Source organism: Tamandua tetradactyla, chromosome 22 (genome assembly GCF_023851605.1).
Source record: "Tamandua tetradactyla isolate mTamTet1 chromosome 22, mTamTet1.pri, whole genome shotgun sequence".
NCBI classification, from domain to species: domain Eukaryota; kingdom Metazoa; phylum Chordata; class Mammalia; order Pilosa; family Myrmecophagidae; genus Tamandua; species Tamandua tetradactyla.
In genome coordinates, this window is record NC_135348.1 from 36,430,838 (window position 1) to 36,438,510 (window position 7,673).

Here is a 7,673-nt window from a genome sequence, read left to right on the forward strand (position 1 = left end):
ATATTAACAAATATTGCAGTAACTTTATATTTAAATCAGCATGATAGTGGAACATGAAGAAATAAACAGATAACTAGAACATAATATAAAATCAAGAAATAAAGACACATATATACGAAAATTTAATACGTGATACAACTGGCAACTAAAATGACTGGGACAAACCAGACATTTAAATAAATAGGGCTCGGGCAAGGAAGGAGCCATTGGAAAAAGATAAAATTAGATGCACACCTGACAGAATGTGCAAGAATAAGCATTAAATTGATCAGAACTTAAATGTAAAAATAAAATTATGCAAATCATATTACTAGGCATTGGGTGGAAACTAGAAAGGATAAAGATGGAGTAATATTTCTCTGCATATAACTTATGGTCTTGTTCTAAATTTAGAAATATGTTAATATTTCCCATACTCAAAAGCATACTCTCCAAATCTAGTATAACATGAAGGAACCCAAAATTATATATATAAAATAACAAATAAATGTAGCTGTATTATAAATAGAAAACATAAGCACACTGAAAGCGTGAAAAGAAAATACTATCCTAGGTAGCACTGGAATTGGTACTTTGACCACATATTCTAAGAGCTAAGGACAAAACAAACTATGAACAAATATTATGAAGTAATTTATGATTATGTTTTCAAATGTATATAGATTAGCTATTCAGGAATTACATGTATATTCTTGAACTGAGCATGTAAATTAATATATCATGCATAAGGAGAGCAAGTTTTCTAAGTTTTAGAGAAAGGAATTAAAAATAAGAAAAAGGGGAGATTGGAGTGGGCCATGTGGTGTTGGATTGTAATCTGAGGCAAGACTATGTGTTCATTTATTTTTAATCTGTCTGTTCATATAGATAAAAAGATGATAGACAGATATAGATAGACAGATAGACAGATATAGATATAAACCAATATAGAGATGTAGAAATAAACATAGATGGATAGTTTTCTTAGAAGAACTTCCTCCCTTTTGGATTAAGGTCTACCTTCATTTAGTTTATATCTTAACTAATACTATATTCAAAGGTCCTATTTATAAATGGCTTCTATGGTGACTTGCATGTACCCTAGAAAAGCATGTTCTTAAATTTAATCCATTCCTGTGGATGTGAACCCATTGTCAGTAGGACATTCGATGAGGCCACTTCAGTTAAGTTGGGTCCACCATATTACTGGAATCCTTTATTAACAATAATGAGTACAGAAGAAGAAAGAGAGAGAGAGAGAGAGAAAGTTATAGGAGCAAGAAACTGAAATCAGTGAAATTCAGAAGAGCAGGGAGAGCCCAGCACACACCATCATGTGCCTTGCCAAGCAGACAAGGATCTCCAGCAGCAGATTTTGGGAAGAAAGCATCACCTAGATGATATCTTGATTCAGACATTTTCTTGGCCTCACAACTGTAAACTAATAAATTACCATTATTCTCACCAAATCATTTCACGGTGCTTGCACTAAGCAGCCTAGGAAACTAAAACACGTTCATACCCACAAGACCAGGGGTTGAGACCTGGCCATGCTGTTTGTGGGGATTCACTCCCCACACTGAGGAATTGTCATAGAATAAAGGAAACTAATGAAATAGAGTAACTACGTGCAATATGTGTCCCTTGTTTTGATCCTGGTTAAAAATCAGTATTGGAACTATTGACAAAATGTGAATAAGACCTGTAGATTACTTTCTAATACCATATCGATTTTTTAATTTCAATAAACGCATAGTTGTGAAAGAAGTTAATAACTGGGGAAGGGGAAGCAAGACGAAGAATAAATAGGAAATCTTTGTGGTATGGTTGTGAATTTTTGTAAGCCTGAATTATTTCAAAATAAAAAATTCAAAAGAATAAAACAATTTTAAGGTCTATTTATTAATATTTTCAAGCATTATGTTACATTTGATATTCATAGCTCATCCCTGGGGATTTTATATTCCAGTGTCTAAGATTAAAAAAATAAATGCAAACAAATAAGTAATAGAATCATGCATCATATGAAGAAATAAACCATGCTCTGTGATATCTTGTATCTGTTGGCTTTATGGAGTCAGGAGAGCCTGTTTGAGAGAATGAAATGTGAAGTGTAGACTAAAGGATGAGAAGAAACCACTTAACTGGAGAGGTAAAGAAGTCTGCCAAGATTAAATATCAGCTAATGCAAAATACGAGACAAGGGACAAGCATTTTCTCAGAGCTGAAAGAGCCCAAATACTCAGAGTCCCAGGTTGCTAAGTGCTGCCTATGAGGGCAGAGAGCAAGGCAGGACCCACGTCATAGAGAGCTTTAGCATGTTGGAATTAATTGTGAGTTGTATTTCACAGGTACTTCGAGGACTTTAAGCAGAGGAGGGAAAGGCTCTTAGTTTTATATATGTATAAATAAAAATGTTTTCTTTGGTTCTTGAACTGAGAATAGCTTCCATGGAACAGCAGTAAGCACAGGGAAACTAAATAGGAAACTATCAAAGTAAAAGCATAAGAAGATGGTGTCTTAGTTCAGTATAATGGAAGATATATTTAAGATACATTCAAATTTCAAGAGCAGAAACTACTAATGAGTAGGATTTGGGAATATAGGATAGAATCAATGATGGCACCAACTGAATTAGAAAACTTTGAAGCAGAAAATCAAAATGTCTATTTGAAACATTATGATTTTGAGATGTCTGTGAAATGTCCAAGGTAAGCTATTAAGCAAGGAGGAGGCTATACAAAGCTGTAGTTTAGAAGAGACATTAAGGTTTGAGATACTTTGAAGAGCAGTCATTAAATAAATAGCTTTTAAACTTACGTGAGCACATGAGAACACTTGGGGATAAAATGTGTACAGAGAAGAAAGCTCAGAATCTATTGAAAAACTCTGCCATCATATTGAAATAAAATAGAAGAGAACCCAACAAAAATGTAATAATGAGTAATTGATGACATAGGAATGTTAGGTAAAAAGCCTATTGTCAATGAAGCCAAGAATGTAGAGGATCTCCAGAGGGAAGCATGATCAGTTCCATGGCTCTAGCTTTAAGTCAGATGTGAAAGAGAACCATCCATTCAGACTGACAGAATGGCAAATTTTTAATAATTTTTATCAAAAGCCCCACCTTCAATAAAAAAAGGGTGAAATAAACCAGATTAAGTGGATTGAGGACAGTGCTACAAATGATATTGTATAAGCCTAAATAATTGCTTTGTTTCTTTTTTTTTTTTTACTTTAGAAAGAAGACTAAAACTGAGGTGGTGATTGGAGGCAGAGGTGAAGCCAATGTAAACTTTTGACAACAAAAAAAATGCTAATTATTGAAGAGAATGATCAAGTCCTGTGAAGGGCAGAATTGAGGGATTGAATTCTCATCGAAGGAACAGTTGAGTATGTTAACAAGAGGAAAGAAAATCATAGACTTACATGTTAGGCGAGTTGTACATTTTGTGAAAGAATGATGTTGTTCTGGCCTGATGAATTCCATTTCCTTAACATCAGAGAGGACATTAGCTTAGCAAGCACGTGTGGTAACTTTGTAGTATATTTTCATTATGAATATGTGTGTATGAATACATTGTGGAAGTTTAATAACATTGTTTGGCACTATTAAATATCCTGTAAGATTTGGAATTTGGAATTTGAAGTAAAACAATCCAGCATGTTTCTTTGATTTTTCTCTGGAATGTGTGATTTCTTTGGCCACCAGCACATAAAGACAACAATTTGGAATTTGTTGGCTCACTAGGTCTAGCTCATAACACCGAAGAAGTGAGAAGTAGTATAAACCTAGGCTGTCACTCTCTTAGAGACTTAGCCATTGAGGGTGATATTAAAGAACAAGAAATTTTAGACCACAATGAGAATGAAAGTAATTTAAAGAAGGAAAAGAAAAAGTTAGAAAATATGCCATTGTAAGTACACTCAATGAAGCATGGGATAAGAAGGGTTTGAAGCAGATAAATGTCTCACGTCGGATTAGTAAATCAAGAATTATTATTAAATTTTTCTTATGTTGAGCTCTTTACCATACTAAGCATTACAGATGAAATAACAAACCTGGTATATATCTTCAAATAGAATATATATAATAAAGGCATATCTGGTATGCACATAGAAACTTATATATGGAAGAATAAATCCATTCAATAAGTATTCAGTGATTACCGTATATCTTACTTCATGTGTCCTCACACTATTCTAGTAAGATAATATTACTAACTAGATGAGTTACCAAAAAGGACAGTGCAACAAAGAAATCAGATAGCCTGATTAAAATTTTACATTCATTAAGTGATAAATCTATAACTAGAACGTCATTTCCCTCATTATATTAAACTGCCTTCTCAACAGAAGGAGAGGATTTGATTGTTTATTTATATGTACTTCATCTTAATTCCCAAAGTATTTTAACATGGGGAGTGCATAGAAGTGCTTTATTGGTATATGAATAATTTAGAATTAAAAACCTGGAAATATGAATCATTTCATGTTATAATGTGTTAGGTTGCCTAATACATATATGAATCTGGATTAGAAAGCACAGTGATCTTTCGACCTTTCTATTCTATTTTCCAGTTATTATTTTACTCTATGAAGATTGAGCATAATACCCAAATCACAGACCCTGTTTCCTAAGTGTGAGTACAAGAAAACTGCCAACTCTACTAAACAATATTGAAATGCATGCGATAAAATCTGCAATTACAAATCAAATAAAAAGAGAAAAGTGTCTTTTTAATGCACTGTCAAACAAACACATGCCAATTTACTTCTAAAAGAGAAGATTTCTGGGTAAATTAAAAATTATAGGATAATATGCAATAATGAGCACTAAAACGAAACATACTTGATTTTTCATTCCATTCCTTAATCTAAACTTTGTCCTAATTCTTTAAAAAGGAAATTATTAGTTAGTTACTGCAATATCAACAGAAAAGCTGATAATACTGATAACTATACTATCCAATAGCACATACAGACAATGACTTAGTTTTAATACATGGGAATTGTCATCTCTGTACCTTACCAGAGGTATTGTGAAAACAAGGGTCTCTTCATGTTAACTTATGCTTGCATGTCAGGCAGTTCTGCCTGGATCATTCACAGAGAAAGGGGAAATAAAAGAGATATGCAGAGAATAAAATCAAATATATACGAGTGGGTTAAAAGTATTTAAAGCAGCACTTTATTTTTCAGCAAAAATTTAAACATAAAGAAGTGTTGCAAACTCTAACAGCAGTCATGAAAAGATAAGGTTTATTTCTGATCAAGATTTTGCTGCCTGTTTTATAAATTATGTTTAGATTGAAAATAAATGGGGATCTTATTTTACTACTCTCTTGGGTTGAAGGTAGAAAGTTTCTATTCCCTAGGAAAAGGACAGATATTGGCTGCAAGGAAGAATTGAGATACATTCATTTCTTGCATTCCAACACAGAAATTAGCTTAGAAAGGTCATCAAAATGTTATTTAGAAAAAACACTAATATTATCTAAGTTTGGTAGAAATAAAAAAGCAAGTCTAGAAAGTTTCTTTTTTTAATTTCAAATAGTACTTGAATGGATAAACTTCAAAAAGAGAATAAGAGTTGCATTTCCAACCATTGAAATTGCTTGTTTTTTTTCAACTCACTATGTCAAATGGCCCACTTGAATTTACTGCCACAATGCTAATTAATCGCAATCCTTACACTTAATATGTTCCAGTTTCTCTTTTTTAAACCATTTATCCAATACTGATGATTCTACATTTATTCAACTGGCCAAGGTAGGATTTCTTTCCCTGCTCTTTTGGCTCCTTTGTGCTGTGTCAGTAATAAGGTGGTCATTTGCTGAAAGTTTCTGTTGTGTCTGAGCCTGTGTTCCCACAATACATCATACAGAACCTTGCTCCACAGAACTCTACAGTTGTAGTACAAAAGCTGCCATAGACTATATATAAACAAATTTTCATGGCTAGGCTTTAACAAAACTTTACTTATGGACACATGTTAAATATCATTCAATTCCCATATACCATGAAATATTCCTCTGTTCATTCTTTTCAACACTTAAGAAATGTAGAAACATATTTAGTTTGCATGTTATGCAGAAGGAGGCAGCTGGACAGACTCAGCTGGTGGGCTACGGCTCACTGACCCCTGTGCTTCACCTGTCAACACAACCGTATATATCTCCTGAAATCAAAAGCAATGCCCTACATATGCACAATATAATGACCACATACAGAAGTTATATTAAGTATATCATAATTATACAAACAATACGTGAATATATTATTTTTGTAGAAACTGAATTATATTCAAATAAGCTGTTGTGTCTTATTTCATCCCCAGACAACCACTATTATCAATATGGTTTACATATACCCAGGCAGTTTTCAAAGCAAATGCATGAGTTTATAGAAAAACATACTACCTTATCTTATGTTTACTTTTAAGCCATCTGGAAAGTAAATGAAGAAGGAATAAGACTGCAATGAAGTCAATGACATTAATGGAGTTCTGCTGGAGAGAAAGAAGGTGGATTTCTTTGTGAACATGCTAATAACAGACCCTCTTGCCAGAAGGAAATTCCTTTCTCATAGAGTCCTTTAAGTAGAATGTACTTTTTTCCCCTAGTAATGTTTATGATGAACACACTTGTTCTTTTGACAAACAAGCTTATTCATGACCTAATTTTCTTCTCTGAGTAAATGAAGTGACCACACACATTCCCTATATGTTTCATCTGTTATTGAGCAAGTCATGCCGATGTGGGGAAAAAGGGGCCTGGGAAAGTTCACTGTATGATCCAAACCTCACCCTGCTTCACCTGTGTCTTGCATTAATTTTTATCATTGAAAACATTAGTAAAATTTGCATAAGATCCTGTGCATGTGCATCTGATTTGGTAATCTGATAATTGTGCTTTGTGGGAGCTTTGTTTTTATCACGATAATGAATTTTTATTTCTTAAATTAAAATCCTTTGGAGATGTTGATTTAGTACATGTTAATCTAGGTCATTCCTTTATCACCTCGATATGCCATAGTTTAACTATTTCTCCATTGATGAACATTTACTCTGTTTACAGACATTTGAGTTATTACAAAAACTCTGCAGTAGACATGCTTGGATATCACTTTATGGGCATGTTTAGTATTTCTCTAGGACAGATGAATTAAAGGTAATTGCATTTATATAGCATGCGTGATTTAAAATTTAATAGATGTCAAAAATTGCAATCTAAAATGATTTTATAGCATAGATGGCAATTTGATATTATTAAACTTTCAATTTTTTGATAAAATGATGGATGAATAATGTGATTTCATGAAATTTTATTTACGTAGGAAAATATGTAAATTGATACAACCTATTTGGAAACATATTTGTCAGTCTCTAATGCAATAAATATCTGCATATCTATCTCTCCAAACTTCCATTGCTAGTTATGAACCCTATATAAACTTATGCATATTCCCAGAATAAATGTCTATATGTGTTCATATCAACTTTGTTCTTAATGTTCCAACTTGCAAGCAATACAGGTGTCCTAAAGAATAGTGTGTTAGTCAGTGTTCTCTAGAGAAACAAAGCCAACAGGAGAAAACTGTAAATATGAGATTTTTAAAGGTGTCTCATGCAACTGTGGAAATGGAAGAGTCTAGAGTCTGTAAGGAAGACTGTGAAGCTGGTGGTTCCAATG

The 7,673-nt window shown here is 33.0% G+C and overlaps 1 long non-coding RNA gene across 2 annotated transcripts; it reads left to right on the forward strand.

The window, feature by feature from the left end:
- The first annotated feature begins 2,318 nt into the window (after positions 1 to 2,318).
- Positions 2,319 to 6,841, forward strand: LOC143666107 (uncharacterized). 2 transcript variants are annotated; one of them, XR_013167396.1, is made up of 4 exons: positions 2,319 to 2,690; positions 3,221 to 3,367; positions 4,561 to 4,622; positions 6,425 to 6,839. It is a non-coding gene; the product is annotated as an uncharacterized LOC143666107 (long non-coding RNA). The 2 variants fall into 2 exon arrangements; XR_013167397.1 differs by lacking the exon at positions 2,319 to 2,690 and adding an exon at positions 2,976 to 3,122 and having other exon boundaries at positions 6,425 to 6,841.
- The last annotated feature ends 832 nt before the right edge of the window (positions 6,842 to 7,673 follow it).